The 25,650-nt window shown below is 45.5% G+C and overlaps 2 pseudogenes; both read right to left on the minus strand.

The window, feature by feature from the left end:
• Window positions 1-4,233: 4,233 nt before the first annotated feature.
• On the minus strand, window positions 4,234-4,352 carry LOC147732771 (5S ribosomal RNA; annotated as a pseudogene).
• A 544-nt stretch (window positions 4,353-4,896) lies between these two features.
• LOC147732772 (5S ribosomal RNA) lies at window positions 4,897-5,015 on the minus strand (annotated as a pseudogene).
• Window positions 5,016-25,650: the final 20,635 nt, after the last annotated feature.

The raw sequence follows: 25,650 nt of genomic DNA on the forward strand, positions 1-25,650 counted from the left end.
GTGGGACTCTGCTACCTTTCCCAAATAAGGGAGGAGGGATATAGGGCGGTAGTTTGCCAGGGAAGAGGGGTCAGCCCCCGGTTTTTTCAGTATAGGGAGAATTATAGCAGTCTTGAAGGAGGCCGGGACAAAGCCAAAGGTGAAACAATTATTCAGGAAAGTGAGGGCAGGGGATGGACATACAGTAAAAATCTGACAGAGAATGCGTGCCAGGCCGATGTCGACTGGGGAGCCCGACTTGACACCGCATTTCACCCTGCGGGGCGGGGCCGCGAATTCGGCAAGGTGGACCGCCTGAGTGCGATCATCCAGGAAGGAGCCTATCCAGGCCAGAACCTGATCCCCCATGCCCGCCGCCTTGACACAGGACAAAAGAATGGAGTGGTCCACCGTGTCAAAAGCGGCAGACAGGTCCAGGAGGACCAGGGCCTGAGGGGTGTTGGTATCCAGTCCCTCCCTGAGCTGGTCCATGACTGAGATAACCACCTTCTCAGTAGAGTGGCTGGGGCGGAAGCCCGCCTGGCCGGGTGCGAGGTAGTTACTGTTCTCGATGAAGGAGGTGAGCACCTGGGTGACGTGGGACTCTGCTACCTTTCCCAAATAAGGGAGGAGGGATATAGGGCGGTAGTTTGCCAGGGAAGAGGGGTCAGCCCCCGGTTTTTTCAGTATAGGGAGAATTATAGCAGTCTTGAAGGAGGCCGGGACAAAGCCAAAGGTGAAACAATTATTCAGGAAAGTGAGGGCAGGGGATGGACATACAGTAAAAATCTGACAGAGAATGCGTGCCAGGCCGATGTCGACTGGGGAGCCCGACTTGACACGCCTGAGTAAAAGGGGCAAGGATTCACTGGTCAGTGGGGGAATAGAGGTGAGGGACCGGTTATTGGCTGGAGGTTGGGGGTGGGTAAGAGTGAGCAAAGGGGGGGGGATGTTAGCTTTGATGAGGGCTATTTTTTCAATAAAGAACTCGTTAAGCGAGTCACATAGAACCTGGGAGGGGGGATCTTGGGTAGAGTTCTGTCCGATGATGCCAGCTCGTGGACGGTGGAGAAAATCTCGCGAGGCTGGCTTTCTGCAGCTAGAATGCGCCCAGAGAAATATTCGGTCTTAGCTGTCAGAATGGCTAGTTTATATTCACTGAGTAGAGCAGTGAAGTGTTGTCTGTGGGTGGGGCAATACGCTCTTCTCCAGGCTCGTTCGGCTTGCCGTAACTCTAGTTTCTTGGCTTTAAGACCAGGGCTGAACCACTTGTTGGCATTATGGGTACGGTTGATGGTAATCCGCTTCAGGGGGGCCACTGGGTCGCAGGCTTTGATAAGCCAATGGTCTAGGATGGTGGCCTGGGAGTGTGGAGCCGAACCCGATAGATCTGGGCAGGTGGCAGCTATCGAGTTACAGAGGGATGGAATGTCGACCATGTGCCAATTCCTTGCCCAGGTGTTTTTGGGGAGGGAAGGTGATGGTTTATGGCTCAAATCCAAGGAAAAAGCAAGCAGGGAATGATCCGACCAAAGACAGGGCGAGATCGTGGGAGTGGAAATCGGAATATTTAGTGTCCAAATCTGATCAAGGATGTGGCCCCGGTTGTGGGTGGGGCCTTGCACGTGCTGAGTGAAATTGAGGCTAAGAAGCAATTGAGTGAAGTCTTTGGACGTAGTGTCCTCGGCGGGGTCAGTAGGCCAAAAGTTGAAGTCTCCCAGAACGAGGACAGAGGCACTATTGACTACTAAGGTGGCCAGTAAATTCTGGAAGGCAGAGAGAAAGCCAAGGGATGACTGAGGTGGTCGATACGTAAGTACGCAGGAAATTGGGGTCTTAAGGGAGGTGGAGCGTACTACGAGGAAATCAGCTGCTGGTAGTATGGGGGATGCCAGTGTCTGAAAATGAAGACCTTTGCGAGCAATCAGGGCCACCCCGCCACCTGTTCTATTCTCAGATCGATCAGCACGGAGCATAGAATAGTGGGGCGGGAGGGAGGCCAGGACGCTTGGCAAGGAGTCAGATCTATACCATGTTTCGGTTAAAAACAGAAATTCTGGGGAATTGGAGTCTAAGAGGTAAAATACTTTGTTCTAGTGCTTAGCAGCTGATCTCATGTTGAGGAGAAGGGCAGTAGTGGAGGGGGGGGTCAGGCGTGATAGACATGGTTGAAGCAATGCCAAGATTTTGAGCAGAGGACAGTATAGCGGGATTTAGCGGCCAGATTTTTGTGAAGATGTGAAGATCCCTGAATCCGACCTCTGTGTGTGTGTACTGTCTAGGTCTTTTTGCCAAATAAGATTGAAGTCACCTAAGAGCAGGAGGGAGCCCTCTACGAAGCCCGCTATTTTCCCCAGTAAGCTGGACAGGAAGGGAACTTGGCCAGTGTTGGGAGCATATAGCGCTACAAAAGTGCAGATCTTTCCTCGCAGAACACCCTTTACCATTATCCATCGCCCCTCTTTATCTCTCTGGAGCCCAAGCGGTTGAAATTGGAGCGCAGTGCGGAAGAGCAAGGCTACCCCACAATGTTTTGTGACAGCTAAGGACCTATAAATAAGGGAATAATTTATGCTTAAGGCGCGATTCGTCTGTCCTAGCTAAATGTAGGGCAATCACATCCAGATGGTGGTCTACAATGTATTTCCACACCTTGATCCGTTTCTGCGGTGAGTTAAGACCCTTAAAGTTCCAGGTGGCTATGGAGATAGGAGGCATTCCACCACTAGTGAACCATCATCTATGTTATGGCTGTAAAGGACCCAATGAACCAGCGCCTGGTCAGCGTACCCAATCAGCCACCTACGCAAGCCACCACCTGCAGTGGAGAAGAAAGTAAAAGGCCCCCAGGAGAATAGCCGCCACCACGATGTCCCACCCACCCCCTCCCCCAACCCCACCCAGCCCGCCCAACAACCCCCCTGAAACCACCTCTTCAAACCCCCCAACAACCCAGGAAGAGAAAAGTCAGTACAAGGGAGGGCTCACAGTTCGGCACCCAACCCTGATGCCGGGTACTGTCCATTCTCGGGAGCGCGGAGAGTGGATATCACCGAACTCTCTCCCACCAGCCCCTCCCGGGACCACCCTGCAACATTAACCTGGCCAGTCCGTGGAGAGTCATGTCCCTGGCTCGCTGTCAGTTACCTGAGCCATGGAGGAGACAGCTGCCTCTCTTTCCAGGAGGCTTGCAGAGAGGTCAGGTCTCACCATCGCGGGGGATCGGCCCACCGTGATTCGGTGGAGCTTCTGCGTCGCCGGTGTTGATGTTGGGAGTCAGCCGGTTTCGTCGCTGGGTCTGCCCTCTCCAAGCCCAGGGCCTCGAATGCTGCATCCAGGGAACGTAGCTGTAGGAGCTTCCCCTTGAACTTGAAAATGATGTGAAACGGATGGCCCCATGAATAAGGTCTGCCCTGCTCCTTCAGATAGGAGGTGATAGGTTTGAAGCGGCGGCGCTTGACGAGTGTGGAGGCAGCGAGATCTTGATTTAGGACTAGATTATAGCTTTTTTCATTCTATTTCAGTGCAGGCCATAGGACACAAGACATCCCATACTCATTCACCAAAAGCAAAACAAAAAACAAAAAAAAGCATACAGCACCTGGTATTGCCAGCAGGTCTCCCATCCAGGTACTAAACAGGACTGACCCTGCTTAACTTCCAAGATCGGATGCTTTCAGGGTGGTATGGCAGTAGGCTGAAAGAGAACTGACTTTGGGGCTCTTAGCTTTTTCATTCTACTCCAGTGTTGGCCATAGTAATTGAGAGAAGCAACCCTTATTCACCTAAAGCAAAACAAAAAAATAGCCTACACCACCTGATATTGCCAGTAGGTCACCTTTCCAGGTCCTAACCAGGTCCAATCCTGCCTTACTTCTGAGATTAGACGAGGTCAGGTGTTCTTTAGGGTAGTATGGCCATAGGCATGAAGAGCACTGACTTTGGGTTTCTTTCTTTTTTCATTTTACTTCAGTGCTGGCCATAGTAATTGAGAGGAGCCACCCTAATTCACCTAAAGCAAATCAAAAAAAGCCTAGAGCTCCTTGTATTTAAAAATAGTCTACTATCCAGGTATTAACCAGGCCCAACCCTGCTTAACTGCTGCGATCAGAGTAATTCAGGTGCTTTCAGGGTGGTACGGCCCTAGGGATGAAGAGCACTGACTTTGGGGTTTTCAGCTTTTATCAATTCTACTTCAGTGCTGGCCATAGTAAGCAAGACAGGCCACCCTGATTCACCTAAAGCAAAACAAGAAGCCTTCAGCACCTGTTATTCCCAGGCAGTCTCCCATCCAGGTACTAACCAGACCCAACGCTGGTTAATTTCTGAGATCAGACAATCTCAGGTGCTTTCAGGGAGGTATGGCTGTAGGCATGGAGAGCACTGACTTTGTGGCTCTTTACTTTTGTCATTCTACTTCAATGCTGGCAATATTAAGCAAGACAAGCCACCCTCATTCCACCAGAGCAAAAAAAAAAAAAACTTCCACACCTAGATTTCCCAGTCGGTCTCACACACAGGTACTAACAGGCTCGACCCTGCCTAACTTCAGAGAACAGATGAGATCTGGTGCTTTTAGGGTGGTATGGCTGTAGGCATGAAGAGCACTGAGTTTGGGGATCATAGCTTTTTTCATTCTACTTCACTGCTGGGCATAGTATACAAGACACGCCATCCTCGTGCACCAAAAGCAAAAACAAAAAAACCATACAGCACATGGTATTGCCAACAGGTACTAATCAGGCCCAACCCTGCTTAACTTCTGATATCAGACAAGGTCAGGTGTTTTCAGGGTGGTATAGCAATAGGCCTGAAGTGCACTGACTTTCGGGCTCTTGGCATATTCATTCTACTCCAGTATTGGCCATAGTAATTGAGAGAAGCCACCCTAATTCACCTAAAGCAAAACAAAAACATAGCCTACAGCACCTGATATTGCCAGGAGATCACCTTTCCAGGTCCTAACCAGGCCCAATCCTGCTTAACTTCTGAGATGAGACGACATCAGGTGCTTTCAGGGTGGTATGGCCATAGGCATGAAGAGCACTTACTTTGGGGTTCTTAGCTTTTTTCATTCTACTTCATTGGCAGCCATAATAATTGTGAGAAGACATCCTCATTCACCTAAAGCAAATAAAAAAAAGCCAAAAAGCCTCCAGCACCATGTATTACCAGGCAGTCTACCATGCAGGTAGTAACTATGCCCGACCCTCTTTAACTTCTGCAATCAAACAAGATTGAATGCTTTCAGAGAGGTACGGTCGTAGGCATGAAGAGCACTGACTTTGTGAATCATAGCTTTTTTCATTCTATTACAGTGCTGGCCATAGTATGCGAGAGAACCCAATTCATTCACTTAAAGCAAAACAAAAAAAAGACAAAAAAGACTCCAGCACCTTGTATTCCCAGGCAGTCTACCACCAACATACTAACCAGGCCCGACCAAGCTTAACTTCTGAGATCAAATGAGATCCGGTGCTTTTAGGTGTAATGACTGTAGGCATTAGGAGCACTGACTTTGGGGCTCTTAGCTTTTTTCATTCTACTTCAGTGCTGGCCATATTATTTGAGACAAGCCACCCTCATTCACCTAAAGCAAAACAAAAAACCCACACAAAAAAGCATACGCCTAGTATTCCCAGGCAGTTGATAAGAGTGCTTACTGCACTCTAAATTGTATGGTTGCTTCATACTCATGGTTCAAATGCATCCATATATATTTTGTCGTTTGCAGTGTTTCATGATTATTAAAATGCATTTATTCAAGTCACATAAACATTTGTAATGTAGTATGCACATTTAAGTAGGATTTTGTCTGTATTAGAAAAGTTAGAATTCTCGATTGTACAATGTGCAGGAGGAAATTATATTCGTATAATGTAACTGTGTGTAGTTCAAGTTGCCTGCCTTCTAGGCCCAAATTGCTTTTTAGTTTCTATTCTCCTTGGTTGCTCAAGAAATAATTAAACAAATCCTTCTTGTATTCAGAGATAGTATGCTCTCATTTTACTACTGGTGCAGGAATTTGACCTTGTTATTCTTAGATTAAGGAGATACCCGGAATGTCTTTGAAGAAGACTGGAAGACGAAAAGGGAGGACGCCTTTCGTGTCTAGCCTATTTGAGAACCAAGGCCACTGGAGATGAGCTGAACAAACTAATACTCCTGGGGAAAATTACTAAAATGTTGCAATGAAAAGAGTCATTATGTGACGTGTTGGGGGCGGAACATTGCCTTTTTGTATGGTGCTCAGGAACAGATTCGAGAGAATTCTATTTTTTCGGAGAAACAGAAGCATCTTAGAATGAGCTCTGTAGCCTTAAGCTATCAGACCCAATTTGACTTGAGTACTTCTTAGGAAGTCAACACGTGCTGACACCTTTGGGGTATGATATAAAGGAGATAGGCAGGACCCTCATTTAGCGCAGTGTAGAGAAATATATTTTCGTTTACTTCTCAATGAAAAGAGAATTGGACTCAGCTTCTATTTTGTGTTGCATTTTGATTTTGGAGTTCATGACATTGTGCCTTTTATGCCGGATGAATTATATTCGTAGACTTGGCTCTGTATTGATTTTCATGTACCTATATACTCTGATATTGAGGTGAGTTTATATTCAATTATTTTTGGCCTTATAATAAATCCACAAATTGAAATTCGGAGTCTGTGGTCCTTTCAAACATGGCTAATTTTTAAGTATAATCTTGAATTGTTTTGCTCCCCCTCTACCACTTTTAGCAGGCAAATAAAAGACCATCAGTATTGGATTCAGTAGGTAAGGCAAGGAATACATTTAGCGTAATCAAATGGTAGCAGAGGATGGTTTGCCTCTAAAAAAGAAAGGAGAAGGAGGAATTAGAGTAGAAACAGAAAAACATAGGGCTCTGGACACAGAGTAAATGATGGGAAGTTGAAGATTGATGGAGGTCAGCGAATGCTGATGGTGCGGCAGACAATTGAGGTAGCATGAGTATGAAACTGTGTGGTGTGTTAGATTGCGGTGATGAATTAATTGTGTGATGTCTTGCGAAGTTGGGATACAAGTCGAGTGAGTGTGTGTTAATCGGTTTAGTGGTCCGGAGACGTGCGCATCAGGAAGTTTGGTGAGCGGACTCAAGAGATGTCCAAGATCCCGGGATAGTTGTATTTGTAATTGTCTGATCAATATTGTGGGTGTCATGAAGTGCTATCGACGATTCACTTGTGATAGGGAACTTTGTGTGAATGCAGGAGTACGTCGCGGTAGAAAGCCTCAGGTACTGTGGGTGGATTATGGTTGATTGAATGACCAACGCAGGTCGGGGGTCACAGCGGATGAATGTTCTTGTAAGAGTGCTCTGTCGATCTTTTAGCTGACGGACAATTATTTGTTTATGTAACTTTAAGTTGTGACTGTCGTAGGAAGTAGTTACTTGGTTTAATAACTTTTGGATATACAGTTACTTGTAGTACGGATGTGTGAGAGAGTGTATGAGGTGAAATTGTAAAGGAGGGTGTGCCGCTCCAAAGAGGGAGCAATGACGTCATAGGTCGGTTGATGTAACGCCGCGCTGGGATTGGTAGAGGTTCGCCCGAAGTAAAAAAAATTATATTTGGGCTGCAAATTATTGATTTCCATGATGAGATGTTTTAAAGTGTTGCGGGATTTGTGTAGAGGTGACACAGGGGTGGTGACTCGGGTAGGAGAAGGAGCTCCACCAGAGGATACCCCGGCACAATATATGTCAACGAATGTGGGACTCCGTACTATAGTGTGGCTGCAAAATTGGCATAAAATTAAAGAGAAAGAGGGAGAATTGGCGTTCCCTCTTTATGGGTCATTTCGAATGGAGGTGCTGTACCAGCTGAGGGGAGTGATGGCTTCTCGGAAACCTCCACCAAGGCCAACACAATTTGAGGCATTAGATGCATGGATGAGAGCAGCGATAGCGAAAGAAGAGAAGCGTCACAGGGAAGAATGAAAAAGGCAATGAAGGCATATCAGGATGCTAGGTAGGATGCACAATTAAAGAGATGGAGAGTAGATACCATAGAGGGAGTGCGCCTATATCCATTCAGATTGCTAAAAGGAGGGTCGGAAGAAAAGAGTAAGACAGAGGAGGACAGTGATACAGATGATAGCTTTTTAGAAAGACTGCTAGCAGAACGTCCTCCACCTTTTGACTCCAGGTTGGAGCCAGAAAAATCACAGCAAACAGAAGAAGCTTTAGGAGTGAGACGAATGGGTTCAGAGGAGCAGACAACAGGAGGGAGAATGTCAGTGGGAATAAGAATTCCGTGAGGATCCGGAGGAATAGGGTACGCAGCTCCTGAGCCAGACGACACAGCATGTACCATGCGCATGCCAGAAGCTCTTACAGTACCAGTTACTATTGGACCTGTAGTTTCAATATATAACTCTAGAGAGAGGACAGGTGGAAATCAATCGCAACCAGGAGAAGGGGAAGAGACTATATCTGGAGGGAGTCTTACAATGAGTGGAACAGGGATGGCTCAGATGCCAGTGGAAGCTAGTACTTCACTGCCAGCTACGGCTGACCCATCAAGGATGGACAGTGGGTCAGAACGAAGATGAACAGGAGCTTTGGAAAATTCTAGGTCAGGCATTTGAATGTGGGTTCCATGGGTGAGGGAGTCAATGATACAGAGAGAGCTATTGGATATGAGATGAGAAACACCTAAAGTACTGTCCGAACCACAGAATATATTTGAGGGTAACCATTGGAGAAGTCGAAGTTGTGAGAGAGAAAACCGCCCAGTGTTGAGAATGGAGGAGAGTGTAGGTCTAAGGAGAGCACAAAGTTGTGTCAGGGAGCAATCAGGAAGTGAAAGAGGTCAGAAAATTATACAAGTAACAATGAAGGCACCATTGATAGATGTGGTAAGATTGAAAGCAGAGATAGATGAGGTGATAGAAGGGAGCCTGCCATTGGAAAGAATTGAAACATATGACCCAAGCGATTTGTTATTTGTAGCTAAGGATGTTACAAAAAAGGCAAAGCGAGCCCACAAAGCATTGGTACAGTTGGCACGAAGGTATGAGGTGGATTTGACCAAGACAAAGTTGATGCAGGGAAGTTGTGGATTGAATTATACTGATTAATACTTAGAAGAAAATGGAAAGACAGGACTAAAGGCACAAATTAGATGATTAGGGATGTGACAGTGGAGAGAATTAGATAAATGGGAAGAAAGATGGTCTAAAAAGAAAAGTGCCAAGAAAGTGATAGGAGATACTCTGCCTCCTGGTGGAGGGATGGATGCAGCAGGAAATTACCCTTTGAGAGAAGTACAAAATGGGGGGTATGTCCATGTACCATGGAGCAGGGGTGATTGGCAGCATTCACTAATGATTTTCCTCGGCTGAGTGAAAAACCTGCTGATTGGTATAAACAGATTGACAGATTTGTTAAGATTTCGAAAGTGTTACGGATTATTTGAACACTCTGTTTAATATAGTGGTCCCGGGTGATTTGTGGGCGGCATACAAAGTTGCCATTCATTGGCCAACCACAGAAACAGCTAGAGATGAGGTGAGTCATGGTCCTTTACACGAGGTAATTAAGAAATATGAGCAAGTGATCACATGGCTGCAATACAAAGTAGCTCCTCAGACTGTCGATTGGCTTAAAATCAATCATACTACTCAAGATCCTAAGTAGTCGGTACATGACTATTATGAGAGACCTTTATGGCTTTTAAACAACATAGTGGATTAGACACCATTGAGCAGAAAGACATGGGACAGTTTGTCTCAAAGTTTGTATTAGGATTGAAATCTGATATTAGCTTGATGATACAGAATTATTTGATATGTTTGCAAAATAAGTCAGTGGATGAAATTCTGAGTTATGCAAAATACTGCAATGAGCAAGTAGAAGCAGCACAAAAGAAAATGAAAGATAAATTGATGCTGGTACAGTTGAGGAATGCCGAAAGGCCTGATTGAATGCAAGGGGTTGGAGGAGCGATGGGCCGAGGAAGAGGAAGTGGTAGGGGAATGAATCAACAAACTGTACCTCAACCTGGACAGGGAAGAGGAAGGGGTATGGATGCAGGTATGGGAAGTGATTGGGTGGCAAATCAAAAGAAGGTCACTGCTTGCCATTATTGTCACACAATCGGGGATTGGAAGTGCGAGTGTTAAATCCAGCAAATCAAATACAATATGAGGGAGAAGGACAGATGTCTGAGGGTTTGAACACTGTGACAAGACCTAGATCCATGTATGGGGGAGGTTGAGAGTTGCAAATGCAGATACCTCAGTCTCCAAGAATACCCATAAGTAATCCAGTATATCATCAGATGCCTTATTTTGAGATTCAAGACAGATTTGACCAAACTCAAAGATCTCATGAGTGTCAGAGGGGGTGCAGGTAGAGTGCACTTTGGGTATGGCTCTGGAAGTAGATTAGAGTGTACCATTTGTAGATGCTGAGGTGAATGGACATCCTGTTACCTTTTTGTTAGACACTGGAGCTGCGCGCTCCACTGTAAGGACAGAAGTGGTCCCACATGTATCCCTTTCAGGAAAATCGATCCAAGTGGTGGGAGTTACCAATTTGAAAATGACTAACGAGTTACCTGTGAGAATAGGACCATTCCAAGACAAACACCAATTTGTGGTGTGTGATTCAAGCCCAGTCTATTTATTGGGACGAGATCTTTTGTGTAAGCTAAATTGTACCATATCATGCACTCTGAGGGGTGTGGAGTTGCAAACCTATGATGACAATACTGATTTTAAAATAGCCAATATGAGCTTGTGTGCAGAAATGTTTGTGGTTCTCATGCCAGAGGAATTACCCCATGATTTGAGAGATTCAGTTTCACCGAAAGTGTGGGATTTTACAGGTGAGGAGATTGGTTTGATTCGAGGGGTTGAACCTGTTAAGATACAGGTCAAACCAAATGCTGAATTCCCACGAACACTGCAGTATAAATTGAATCCAGAAGCTGTGGCTGGAATAAGACCTGTAATTGAGTCTATGATTGCACAAGGCATTCTAAAGGAGATAAGAGGAAGTCCCCGTAACTCACCTATAATGGGACTATAGAAGCCTAGTGGCAAGTACAGAATAGTACAGGATTTGTGCATGGTTAATGAAATAGTGATCCCATGTTGTCCTGTGGTACTGAATCCAGCTATTATACTATTTCAAATACCAAGTGAGGCAGAATGGTTTACAGTCATTGATTTATGTCAGGTGTTTTTCTCCATACCACTCCACAAGGATAGCCAATTAATTTTCGCATTTAGGATGGATGATCGTGTGTTAACATGGTGTCGTATTCCTCAAGGGTATACAGAAAGCCCCTCTATCTTTACTCAATGTATGAAAAAGAATCTTGAAGGACTGTTGATGCCCCAGAGCTCAGTCCTGGTTCATTATATCGATGATCTTTTGGTCGCATCAGAGACTAAAGATGCTTGCAGGATCGACACAGTGGCTTTGCTGAATCATTTGACAGAGAATGGACACAAAGTGTCCCCAAACAAACTTCAGTATTGTCAGACTGAAGTTCAGTGTCTATGGCACCAAATTGAGAAAGGAAAACAGAGTGTGTCACCAGATCGCTTTGAGACAATTCTGCAAATGGGAACTCTGAAAACAGAGAAAGAAGTCTGCATGTTTTTGGGAAAGGTCGGCTATTGTCGACAGTAGATCTCAAATTTTTCCTTGCAAGCAAAACCACTGTTAAGGTTGACTCTTAAGGACATTAGTGATCCGGTACCATGGGATGACGATTGCTTGAGAGCCTTCCATGAGCTGAGAGAGAGCCTGTGTTGCGCCCCAGCTCTGGGAATGCCATATTACAACAAAGCGTTTTCGCTCTTCTTCCGTGAGAAGGAAGGATGTGCGTTAGCAGTCCTTGTACAGACACATGGAGGTGCCCGTTGACCATTGGCTTATTTTTCCGCTACGTTAGATCCCGAAGCTTCTGCATTGTCCGGATGTCTCAAATCCGTTGCTGCAACAGGTGTCAGCATTGAAAGATGTGAAAGCATAGTGATGGGTCACCCACTGATTGTTTGTGTGTCACATTCAGTAGAACTGTTAATGACAAGAACCAAGACACAGTATTTAACGAATAACAGACTCACAAAGTATGAGATGGTTATATTGGCCTCCGAAAATGTTACTCTGAAATGTGGTACCACTTTGAATCCTGCCACGTTGTTGCCTCTTTCGCAAGAAGAAGGAGAGGATTGTGAAGAGCATGACTGCCTAGATGTTACTGAGCTATTTACCAAACCCAGACCTGACAACCTGACGTTGTTGATGAACCCTTGCCTGAATCTGATTTGATTTTTTTGTTGTTGATGGTTCATGCTTAAGAGACAATGAAGGGTGTATGAGAGCAGCGTTTGCTGTGTGCACCATCTTGGGAGTGGTGGAAGCTGCAGGTTTGAGAATAGTATACTCTGCTCAGGTGGCTGAGATTATTGCTTTGATACGTGCCTGTACCATCCCGAATGGAGTCCGAGTGACTATCTATACGGACAGCCAATATGGGTTTGGAGTAGTCTGTAATGGAGAATTTGTGCGCCAATTGTTGGAAGCTTTGCAAAAACCTAAAGAGATTGCTGATATAAAATGTGCAGCCCATGGAAAGGGAGAGGACTTTGTTACAAAAGGAAATAACTATGCTGACAAAGTAGCTAGTTTTTGTGCCATACATGCTTGTGTTTTCGATGGTGAATATGTAGGTGAGAGCACCAAAGAGACCGAGCTCAGCATGATGTTAGCTGTAGCCCATACTTGGGATGAGGTGAAGCGGCTGCAGGATGAGGTTAAAGAGGAGGAAGCTGCATCATGGGTTAGAGCAGGCTGTGATGGTATTTGGGTATCGACAGATGACAGAGCAGTACTACCCAACTGTCTACTAAACCCAATGGCGAGACAGATTCAAGGGGCAGTTCATCTTGGAAGAGATGCAATAGTGCAAGTGTTCAGGCATACGTGGTTTAACCCATGATTTTGTGTGAATGCTGAAGCAGTGTCTCACAGGTGTGTTCTGTGTCAACAAATGAATGTTGTAAAGAGAACTGTGGTTGCAATGAGTCACATTGGAAGATCAGGAAGTCCTTTCAACAGGATACAATTGGATTTTATTGGGATGCTGAGATGCAATAGTCTGAGATATGTTTTGGTGGTGGTGTGTATCTTTTCACTTTGGGTTGAGGCATATCCAACTAGGTGATGTGACAGTCTCACAGTGAGGAAATTGCTCCTAAGGGAACTGATATCACGTTTTGGATTTCCGACCTCAGTGCAGACAAATAGAGGAACACACTTCCATAATGAAATCATGAAATTGTTGTGTACAGCCTTAAAAAATGATCAGAGATTGCACTGTAGCTACAGACCTGAGGCTTCTGGTCTAGTGGAGCAGATTAATGGCACAATCAAGATGAGGGTGTCAAAGGTTTGTTCGTCATCTTCATTGAAATGACCAGACGCGCTGCCGTTGGTATTGATGAGTTTAAGTAGTACTGCTGATAGGAGGACAGGGCTCCCTCCCCACTAGATATTGATGGGAAGAGCTAAGTAACTGTCTATGGAGCCAGCTACAGCATTAATAAACATCATAGATGATTTGGTTATGAATTATTGTAGGGGACTGGCTGATGTGGTTAATTCTGTATCCCACCAGGTCGAGGCTGCGACTGCATCCTCCTCGAGAGACCTGCTGCATGACCTTAGCCCTGGTGACTGGGTGCTTGTCCAAAAGCACGTGAGGAAGAGCTGTCTTGATGCTTGTTGGCGAGGACCATACCAGATGATTTTGGTCACAAGCACAGCAGTGAAGTGTGGAGGATTTCTAAACTGGATTCATGCTTCGCATACTCGTAGAGTTCCCGAGCCTGTTGAGGAAACGACTCCCCTTGTTCCGAGAAGTGCAAATGAGAATGCAACAGAAACAGAAGGAACAAGTCAGAGCATGAGAACTCCTGATGAGGCTGAACAATCAACCGAGCAAGAAAGAATAGATCAAACTGCTTCAGAGTTAATTTCAGATTCTGAGATAGATGAAATTGCAGAATTGAACTTCAAACTAGAGCAGAGTGAACAGCCTGGAGCCGAAAAATTAGATCTAGAGGAGGAAAGGAGATCAGATGCTGCAGCAGCAAGGTGGCCAACCAAGAAAGAAAGGTTGAACATAAAGCTTGCATCTGAGAAGAATATTGCTCCCATTCCTGAAACATCTCAATCAGATCAAAGTGAAAGCGAAGAAAGACCGGATGGTATAAGACGATCCGGAAGAGAAAGGGTCCCGTCACAAAAATACGCATCTCCTGAGTGGACATACCTGGCTGCAGATGCAGAGACTGGAGAGATCCGGGAGGTCGGGGACAGGCACAGTGAGCCACTGAGAGAGCACTTGTACAATTGATATTCAGTTGATAGTCCCTGGAGTTGATGCTTTTGGAATTCTGACTCTGACAGTTCCAGATCCACCAAGGCTGAGTGGTTTGCAATTTCTGATCCTTAACCAGGTTGCTTTCCCTACCTTTAGTCAACAGCCTACCGCACAAGAAAGGGGAGAGATTCGCGCAGAGATTCTGCAGCTTGTTCTTACCATGCTTGGATCTAATGTCATAAACGATGAAGCTTGAACTGTGAAAGAAGAACTTATTAGCCTTAGAAAGAAGGTAACCTAGGCCCAAGTGGAAGAAGATTTTAAGTAGGGACTTTCAATAGAAGAACTGAGAACTAGGGCTGACTATATCTCTTCAATAGGTTTAGTATTGTGAGACTGAAAATGGCAATAATCGAATGGAAAACAGAAAATAAAAAGACCTTATAAATAACAGGATAAAGCAAAAAAAAAAGAAGAAAAGAGACTTTGTGAATTTCGTTTGCGCTTCAAGAAATCTAACAGTGGTTCAACATGGAGTCTGGAAAGTCAGGACGCAAGCAGGAGTGCATCATTGGTACCCTTATTGTTGTGGTGCTTATCGTCTTAGCTGTGGTGATTGTTACATCATTGGTTGGGTCTCAGGATGATGAAAGGAATGGAGAACAGGCAACACTTACCCCACCTGTCTCAGATGAAGAAGGGGGTGCATCAGCAAAGGATAGAAATATGATCAGGGAGCCTAGTATAATGCTACATGTTGATTTGACGAAAGGCGATTTCACGCTGAATGCATATGCTTGTTTGTTGTATGAGTACGTTGATACAATGGAAGCAAAATACTGCTATGTATGTATGCAATTGCCAGCATCAGTAGAATAGGGCATTCAATATCATTGCTTAGCCTTGACGTATGGCATCACATGTAGTGTGTTGTTAAGCATGTTTTATAGTAAGGCACATTTTGAGTACTACCTCTCAAATTATGATGTGGTACTCTCAGAAGTTCCAGTTCTTAAGTACATGAATAAATATGATTACTATAAAGAGGTAGAGAGGATGTCTACATATTTTGTGCCTACTATTACGTTAGATACATCATATGCTCATAGACACAAATTGACTTGCAAATTATCTGACATCGAAAATAAATTTGTAGATCAGATAGAAGATTGGCATAGGCAGACTTTATTTAGACCCGATCCAAAGCATAAGGTTATTCCTTGGTCACAGGAAGAATCAGATCATAAGGCAAAGGAAAGTTCTGGTCCAATAGTTTTGGACTTTCAGCAGAAAGGGAAATTGTGTATTAGACACCCATCAACATATTATGACAAAATATATGTGGGTGAGAGTGCTAGTCAACACATCTTCTTAATTGAGGAGTCCATACGAAAAGCACTATTGGATAAATTAACCATAGTGCCAAATGTGTATTTTGTGTGCAGAAAAAGTGCTTATGTGAAATTGCCTAATACTTTGTATGGTACGTGTTATTTGGCTATAGTGTTCCCTAAAATCTTTCATGAAGATGATTTATGGCCTTTGGAAGGAAAAGGATCTCACAGAGGAAAACGTGGTGCAAGTGCTGGAGAAATTGTTGGAGATGTATTTGGAGCCATGATACCCAGTGTGGGTGTGATTCTGAATGATGTGAAAATTATAAAGTTGGAAACAATAGTGGCTAAGCTCTCCGTGAATACAGCTCAAACCTTACTACTTGTTGATGGGGAGATGGTTTCGATAAGGGCTATGGTCCTTCAAAATATTCTTGCTTTAGATGTGTTATTAGCAAAAGCCGGAGGAGTCTGTAAATTATTGAAAGTTCAACAGTGCTGTACATATATTCCTTACAACAGTCGGGATATTCAAAAATATATTAGTAACAACTCAGAGGTACATCAAGATTGCGTGATTTGGCTGCAGATGGAATTTGGGAACAAATTGGTAAGGGATTTGGGAAATTGGGAGCTGGTTTGGAAGTCTGGGACAAGGAATAATGGGATACATCTTGAAACCTATTATAATAACTGTCATTTGTATAATTCTTACTATTGGGAGCCATTAAGGCTTACAAACGGCAAAAGGCATGTCATAATGAAAACTCTTTGAAGAAACGAGAACAGTAGTTAGAACGACTGCAGGACAGTCATTATCTGCACCTTAAATAGTTAGAAAGATTTAGACAGGGAGGGCAAGCTACAATTTCTGTTTAGGTCGGTCTTTTCTACAAGGAGAAAATTGTGAGTGGGTAGATGTTGGTGTTATGACACTAGTCACAAGAGGAGGAACTTATAGAGCGCTTACATCTCTCTAAATTGTATGGGTGCTTTATACTCATTGTTCAAATGCATTCATATATATTTTGTCGTTTGCAGTGTTTCATGATTATTAAAATGCATTTATTCAAGTCACATTAACATTTGTAGTTCAGTATGCACATTTAAGTAGGATTTTGTATGTATTAGAAAAGTTAGTTTTCTCGTATGTATAATGTGCAGGAGGAAATTATACTTGTATAATGTAACTGTGTGTAGTTCAAGTTGCTTGCCTTGTAGGCCCAAATATTCTCCTTGGTTGCTCAAGAAATAATTAAATGAATCCTTTTTGTATTCAAAGATAGTATGTCCTCATTCGACCTCAGGAATTTGAATTTGTTATTCTTAGATTAAGGAGATACCCGGAATGTCTTTGAAGAAGACTGGAAGACAAAAAGGGAGGACTAATTTCGTGTCTGTCCTATCTGAAAACCAAGGCCACTGGAGAGGAGCTGAACAAACTAAGGCTCCTGTGGAAAATTACTAAAATGTTGCAATGAAAAGGTTCATTATGTGACGTATTGGGGGGCTGAAGATTGTCTTTTTGTATGGTGCACAAGGACAGATTGGGGAGACATATTTTTTCAGAGAAGAAAGAGCATCTTAGAACGAGCTCCATAGCTTTAAGCTGTCAGACCCAATTTGACGTGAGTACATCTTAGGAAGTCGATACATGCTGACACTATTGGGGTATGATATAAAGGAGATAGGCAGGACCCTCCTTTAGTGCAGTGTAGGGAAAGATATTTTCGTTTACTTCTCAATGAAAAGAGAATTGGACTCAGCTTCTATTTTGTGTTGAATTTTGATTTTGGAGTTCATCACATTATGCCTTTTATGCCAAATGAATTATATTCCTAGACTTGGCTCTGTATTGATTTTCATGTACCTATATACTCTGATATTGAGGTGCGTTTATATTTAATTATTTTTTGCCTTATCATAAATCCACAAATTGAAATTCGGAGTCTGTGGTTCTTTAAAACATGACTAATTTGTAAGTATAATCTTGAATTGTTTTGCTCCCCCGCTACCACTTTTAGCAGGCAAATAAAAGACCATCAGTATTGGTTAGGCAAGGAGTACATTTAGCGTAATCACAGTCTCCCATCCAGGTACTATCCAGGCCCTACCCTTCTTAACTTCTGATGTTAGACGAGATCGGGTGTTTTCAGGGTGGTATAGCAATAGACCTGAAGTGCATTGACCTCGGGGCTCTTAACTTGTTTCATTTTACTTCAGTGCTGGCCATAAAAAGTGAGAAAAGCCACCCTCATTCACCTAAAGCAAACAACAAAAACAATAAAAAAGGCTACAGCACCTGGTATTCCCACGTGATGTCCCATCCAGGTACAAACTAGGGGTGGGCAAAGCTCAACGAAAAGGTAAAAAATCTCTGCGAGCACGCAAAAGTTCAGCAAACAAGCAGATTTGCTTGTTCTGCCCGTTCGCAATGCTTTTTTCCTGTTCGCAAATGCTGTTTGCGTGCTCGGGAAGTAATATCTTGCGAACACACATTTTGAAAGAGCGAACAAGCAAAAAATTCCACGAAGCGGGGATCGCGGAATTCTTGGCAACTCCACGGAACGCCTATTTACCCAAATTCTGAAATTTCCGTGAGCGGAACGGAATTTACTGCCCAGGCCTAGTACAAACCAGGCCCAACTCTGTTGAACCTCTGAGATCAGACAAGATCAGGGGCTTTCAGGGTGGTATGGTAGAAGGCAGGAAGAGAACTGAATTTGGGTCTCTTAGCTTTTTTATTTTACTCCAGTGTTAGCCATAGTATTTGAGAGAAGCCACCCTCATAAGCCTAAAGCAAAACATAACAACCAAAATAGCCTAAAATACCTTGTATTCCCAGGCAGGGTACCATCCAGTTAGGAACCAGGCCTGACCCTGCTTAACTTCTGCGATCAAACGAGATCGGGTGCTTTCAGGGTTGTATGGCCATAGGCCGTAGGCATGAAGAGCACTGACTTTGTGAATCATAGCTTTTTTCATTCTACTTCAGTGCTGGCTATAGTACGCGAGAAAAGCCACCCTCATTCACCTAAAGTAAAAGGAAAAAAAGACAAAAAAAGCCTCCAGCACCTTGTATTCCAAGGCAGTCTACCACTAACATACTAACCAGTCCCGGTCCTGCTTAACTTCTGAGATCAGATGAGATCAGGTGCTTTTAGGGTGGAATGGCTGCAGGCATTAGGAGCACTGACTTTGGGGCTCTTAGCTTTTTTCATTCTACTTCAGTGCTGGCCATATTATTCGAGACCAGCCACCCTCATTCACCTAAAGCAAAAAGCTAGTATTCCCAGGCAGTCTCCCATCCAGGTACTATCCAGTCCCAACCCTGTTTAACTTCTGAGATCAGGTGCTTTCAAGGTGGCATGGCAGTAGGCATGAAGAACACTGACTTTCAGGCTCTTAGCTTTTTCATTCTACTTCAATGCTGGCCATAGTAATTGAGAGAGGCCACACTTATTCACCAAAAGCAAAACAGGAAGGAGGAAGCAAGATGGCGGATTGAAGCCACAGCGAGGACGCTCTAACAAGGACTCCCCGAGCTCTATGAGAACCTGAGTGAAAAACTCTCCATTACTTGAGACATTGATGTTTTCCAGCTAAGGCGAAGCAAAAGAAAAGTCTACTTTTGGCAAACGTATGCACAATACTTTAATCAGCTTTTACCTGCGCCCTGTGAAAGGAATTGTAAAACATTTCAGACCGCGAGGCTGCTAAGCGGCTGTCTAACAAGAGAAAGTGTGCCTGCAACTTCTGACGTCGGGAGATGCCGGGAGGAGAGTAATACATGTAAAAAACCAAAGACTTTAAAATTGTACTTACTTTTTCCGCTTGCCACTTTGCGATCTCGGCAACGCTGCAGCTGCCCTGTCTTAGCAGCTGGTGGAGGGAGTGGAGACGAAACGGAGTGAAGAGGCAGCAAGCCGCTACATAACAAAAAAAAGTGCACGCTTGCGACGGCAACTTCTTGAAAGACGCTGGGAGGAGTGCAAATCAGATTTTCATTTTTTTCCCACTTGCGTTTCCTGTACATCCTGTACATCCACAGGCTCCGGTAATCAGCTCCGGTAATCGCTGCGTTTTGGAGGCTGTGGCTCTGTCTTGGCAGCTGTTGGAGCGGAGAGGGAGCAGAGTGGAGCGGAGAGGTAACGGGAAGTAACGGGCGGCTAATTAGCAGAAACGCATGCTTGGTAGCTGGTGGAGAGGCTACTTAGCAGAAAACACACGTTTGTTAGCTGGCTGAACGGTGAGAAGCAGAGCGTTGGTGGTGGGCTGCCCGGTCAATCTACAACGATTTTCGATTTGTGAGGTCTGAACAGCAGGAGCTGAGACAGGTTCAAATTCACAATGGTGAGAACGAGGAGTAAGAAGAGACACAATAGTAACGGACTGATGGTGCCTAAAAGTGATAAAAATGGGAATAAAAATGTGCTGCAACAGAATAAAACTTCCAAAACCACTTCTGGACACGAAGAAACAGAGGAGCAGACTGCGACCCCCGTAAAACAATCAGCAGCCTCTGCAGCGAGTAAGACAGCAGCAACTGGTGGTAAGCAGCCCATTATCCGCCCTCCTCTTTTGTTGGTCTCTGGGGATAAGAGTACATCTAATAATAATTCTACTAAAGATAATACCACGGGCAACAAAGTACTTGCTAATCTGAAGGTCAGGGCTAATGGGCGTATAAAAACTAACGCTAAACCTGATCCCCGATCAACAAAGTGCCTATTGACAATATAACGGAGGCAGAGGGGGAGGTTGACAAAACTGTAAAAGATGCCCCAGTAGATATTCGTACAATAGAGCCTTGTACATTGCAGAGCTCGTCTCAAACCCAAGAGAGGAACGATTTGGAGGATGATGAGGGGGGTCGGGAGGGCCCGGATCCGGGAGCTGACCTGGACCTGGACTTAGACAGCTGCGGCGCTGTGGAGGTGGAGGTTATCACTGGTGATAAATCTGACTTACCAAGGGTACAAGCTGTACAAGTTACACAACCCCAGATAGTTACAATCTTGGCTCCTGAAAATACAAGTACTATAACTCAAGGTGGTGATGAGCTGGATAAGACGGATTTATCAGTTGCTGAATCTAACGAATCTAACGAGGATGAGTACGAGGAGGTGGTGGATTCGCTTGCTGGAGGAGGAGAGTTGGAAACAGAGGAAATGGAGGAGGACTCTACGGCAATGGGAGCCGGCAAAATTTCTGGTCTTAAAAAATGGAAGGGGAAAGCTAAGATCAAGATTAAGAAAGGCAGAAATACGAACCATAACATGTTAGCAGCAACATTGACCTCCGCTAGTGCCTGGGAGAAGTTTATCAAAGGTCAAAGTCCATTAAGGAAATGGATACAGGCAAAAGGGGGTGTTAAAAGTATGGCCTTGCGTTTATCCGGTAATAACCCTGTAGAAGGAGAAGGTATAAAGACCACTAAAGATACTCCCCTCAACAGCATTATCCCTATCTCTCCGGAACCTCTCCAGACTTCTTCAAAAGGAGTAGGAGGTGATGATCTGGTGACTACTGGTTCTACTATTATAAGGATATGAGAATAATGATTCTCCTCTTTCATCTACCACCACTCCATTAGAGGAGAGATGGCACCAGCCATAATTCATCAATGTGCTCCTGCCCCCTCGGAACCGCCGACACTAACCACATTGGATCTGATTCTGACGACACTGCTGGAACATCGGCAAGAGGTCCAGCAACATTTTATTCAGTTGAGAGAAGATAACAACAAAATGCAGACCTGCTTGCTAGAAGCTACAAGTAAATTGAGTAATGTTACAATGGAGATTGAAGAAATCCAGCAGAGGGTTGTCACTGTTGAGGAATCTTTAGCTGTGACTTCTACTAACCAACATGATAGAGATATTGGGATACTAAAGAATGAAGTTGAAGATCTAGAAAATCGGCAAAGGCGCCAGAACCTGAGACTCTTTGGAGTACCCGAGGGATCGGAGGGTGCGGATGTCCGAGCAAACCTGGTCAAGCTTCTTCCAAAAGCATTCCCCGATCTATCTGATTGGGATTGGGACACACAAATACACACAAATACAGCGAGCCCATAGATTACCTATGTTTACCAGAAACAAAGAGAGCAAATTTCCACGACCAATATTGATGTATTTAGGTAATTTTCTCTTACGACAAGCGGTCGCTATCAAGGCGAGGCCAAATAAACCAGTGACGGTTGATGATGTAATTTTCTTCGTAAAATCAGACCTTAGTAAGGTTACGATGGAAAAACGCTGGGGTTTACATAAAATGATTGATCCTTTTAAATCTGTGGGAGCAGTGGTATATCTTCAAGAACCGATTTTGGAAAAGGGGGTGGTGATGGACAGAGTTTCTGAATGATGCAGAATACTCTTACCCAGTCAAGAGATCAGGGCTTGATCCATCACCGTTTTTTAGCTCACTGCACCATCCCAGCTCAGAACCTGGCTACATGCAAATTAGTCTGTTCCTGTCCCAGTGCATGATGGGAACAGGGCAAACCAAACTACCAAGCCAATTCTTGTACTGGGAAGGAAACAAGCTTCCGGGGACCGGTTTCTGGCATTTCAGTGGTCGTCTGCCCGGCTTGCTTGAATCCTGATGGTGCAATGATCAAGGGACTCACGTCTGAGTATACCCTCCCACACTTAGGGGCTCATTAGGATGGCGGACGGAAGTGCCTCCGCAGCCCTGGAGTATGCGGAACATGCCTGATCTGCGTCCGCCTGACGCGGTCACTCCGTCCGCCATATCAGGATAGGAAAGATTGCCCAAATTCCATCCGCGACGGAAGAGCACACTCCGCGGGCCATCTACACCCGACCATGCGGCGGACGTAACCAATCCAGAGACTCCGCCGTACGGACTGACGTGTAGGACTGTCCTCCAAATCAAGATGGGGGAAAATATACATAAAAGCGTTGCGGACAAACAACCTGCCTGAACACTGCGGATGCCCCACAGCGAACATACCCACCACGAGCTGCTCGCCGACATGGACCCAGCACTAAACGCTTACCCGATACTCTTCGCGATCCACCACGTCCTAGTCCTGGCCCACTACCGAGGACGACGCAGGAACGCTACAAACCATTCGCTGTCTGGAGGGGAGTACCTGCAAGGGTCGTGACTTCGGAAGGGGGAGTGTCAGGTATCTGAACCCACTGATTAGAAGCAAATTCAAAAACACACCTGTATCACACACGCAGGAATAACTCCGACAAAGCACGACACATGATTGACTTGCTTTATTACACATAATGGGGTATAATCACAGTGTATGCATGAGCATGGGCATGGTGGCCACCACAGCAGGTACATCAGAGGCAGTACATGAGAGGGCAGACTGCAGTATCAGAACACCAACAGGGTATAGTCGACATCAGAGCAGGTACATCAGAGGCAGTACATGAGAGGGCAGACTACAGTATCAGAACTCCAACAGGGCATTGTGGACACCAGAGCAGGTACATCAGAGGCAGTACATGAGAGGGCAGACTACAGTATCAGAACTCCAACAGGGCATTGTGGACACCAGAGCAGGTACATCAGAGGCAGTACATGAGAGGGCAGACTGCAGTATCAGAACTCCAACAGGGCATTGTGGACACCAGAGCAGGTACATCAGAGGCAGTACATGAGAGGGGCTAAGTGCATCAACAGTCCATTGCACTGAACAGGTCCATCAGAGGCAGTACATGAGAGGGGCTAAGTGCATCAACAGTCCATTGCACTGAACAGGTCCATCAGAGGCAGTACATGAGAGGGCAGACTACAGTATCAGGACACCAACAGGGCATAGTCGACATCAGAGCAGGTCCATCAAAGGCAGTACATGAGAGGGCAGACTGCAGTATCAGAACATCAACAGGGCATAGTCGACATCAGAGCAGGTACATCAGAGGCAGTACATGAGAGGGCAGACTGCAGTATCAGAACTCCAACAGGGCATTGTGGACACCAGAGCAGGTACATCAGAGGCAGTACATGAGAGGGCAGACTACAGTATCAGGACACCAACAGGGCATAGTCGACATCAGAGCAGGTACATCAGAGGCAGTACATGAGAGAGCAGACTGCAGTATCAGAACTCCAACAGGGCATAGTCGACATCAGAGCAGGTACATCAGAGGCAGAACATGAGAGGGCAGACTGCAGTATCAGAACTCCAACAGGGCATTGTGGACACCAGAGCAGGTACATCAGAGGCAGTACATGAGAGGGCAGACTGCAGTATCAGAACTCCAACAGGGCATTGTGGACACCAGAGCAGGTACATCAGAGGCAGTACATGAGAGGGGCTAAGTGCATCAACAGTCCATTGCACTGAACAGGTCCATCAGAGGCAGTACATGAGAGGGGCTAAGTGCATCAACAGTCCATTGCACTGAACAGGTCCATCAGAGGCAGTACATGAGAGGATTGGTGACGGTACAACGCGTACCGTCACAACGCGTGCTGTTACAACGCGTCCCTTACAACGCAAGTCGTTACCACGACTTGCGTTGGGGGCGCGGATATCGAATAGTATAATTTACTATTCTAACACCAGTCCCCGTGGACACTAGGGAAGGTGTTGGAATAGTAAATTTACTATTTTTAATCTTCTAGCGCCCTCCAGCGCAAGTCGTGGTAACGACTTGCGTTGTTACGGACGCGTCGTAACAGCACCGCGTTGAAACATCCGCGTTGTAACGGATGTTTCCGACATGAGAGGGCAGACTACAGTATCAGGACACCAACAGGGCATTGTGGACACCAGAGGAGGTACATCAGAGGCAGTACATGAGAGGGCAGACTACAGTATCAGGACACCAACAGGGCATAGTCGACATGAGAGCAGGTACATCAGAGGCAGTACATGAGAGGGCAGACTGATGTATCAGAACACCAACAGGGCATAGTCGACATCAGAGCAGGTACATCAGAGGCAGCACAAGTACGTATTCAAAGCAACCCGTCCCAAGGACCAAAACAGTGGAAGTCTACACAATGGACAATGTACACACCATGTGCTATGACATGTGAGTGAACTGAACAGCACCTCACATCACACTATCATGTGGATTGCGTGAGGTACCTGCATCGGACAGACTGCCAGCACCAGAAACTGGAGTGTGAGACACAGCCACAGCTCGAGTGACTGACACATGGGCCACAGACCCAGACACACTGCCAGCACCAGAAACAGGAGTGTGACACACAGCCACAGCTCGAGTGACTGACACATGCGCCACAGACCCAGACACACTGCCAGCACCAGATACAGGAGTGTGAGACACAGCCACAGCTCAAGTGACTGACACACGCGCCACAGACCCAGACACACTGCCAGCACCAGATACAGGAGTGTGAGACACAGCCACAGCTTGAGTGACTGACACATGCGCCACAGACCCAGACACACTGCCAGCACCAGATACAGGAGTGTGAGACACAGCCACAGCTCAAGTGACTGACACACGCGCCACAGACCCAGACACACTGCCAGCACCTGATACAGGAGTGTGAGACTCAGCCACAGCTCGAGTGACTGACACATGCGCCACAGACCCAGACACACTGCCAGCACCAGCAACAGGAGAGGGCACAACTGATATAGTGCTACTACATGATGCATGACAGCAAACAACAGACACTGTGCCACTATCTGACACATGAGAGTCAACTGCAGCTGCGCCACTGGGACCACTGAAATGATGAGCCAAGGGGCTGTATGGGCCAGGAGGCAGGGTGGCTCTGGGAGCTGGTGATAGTTGGACTTGACCGACATCGGGGTGGGCATGTGTCAATGGTGTGTGTCTACGTCTCTTGGGGATATGTGAGTGCGCCCTGGACAGGACAGGACTGACAAGTGGTTCGGACGGACATGAAATGTCACCCACCATGGGTGGTGCATCTGCTGCCGGGGGTATGCTCTCTGGGGACGTTCTGGAGCATGCATGTCGTTTGCTGTGTGGC

The sequence above is a fragment of the Lissotriton vulgaris genome, chromosome 2_1 (genome assembly GCF_964263255.1).
Source record: "Lissotriton vulgaris chromosome 2_1, aLisVul1.2, whole genome shotgun sequence".
Classification (NCBI taxonomy): domain Eukaryota; kingdom Metazoa; phylum Chordata; class Amphibia; order Caudata; family Salamandridae; genus Lissotriton; species Lissotriton vulgaris.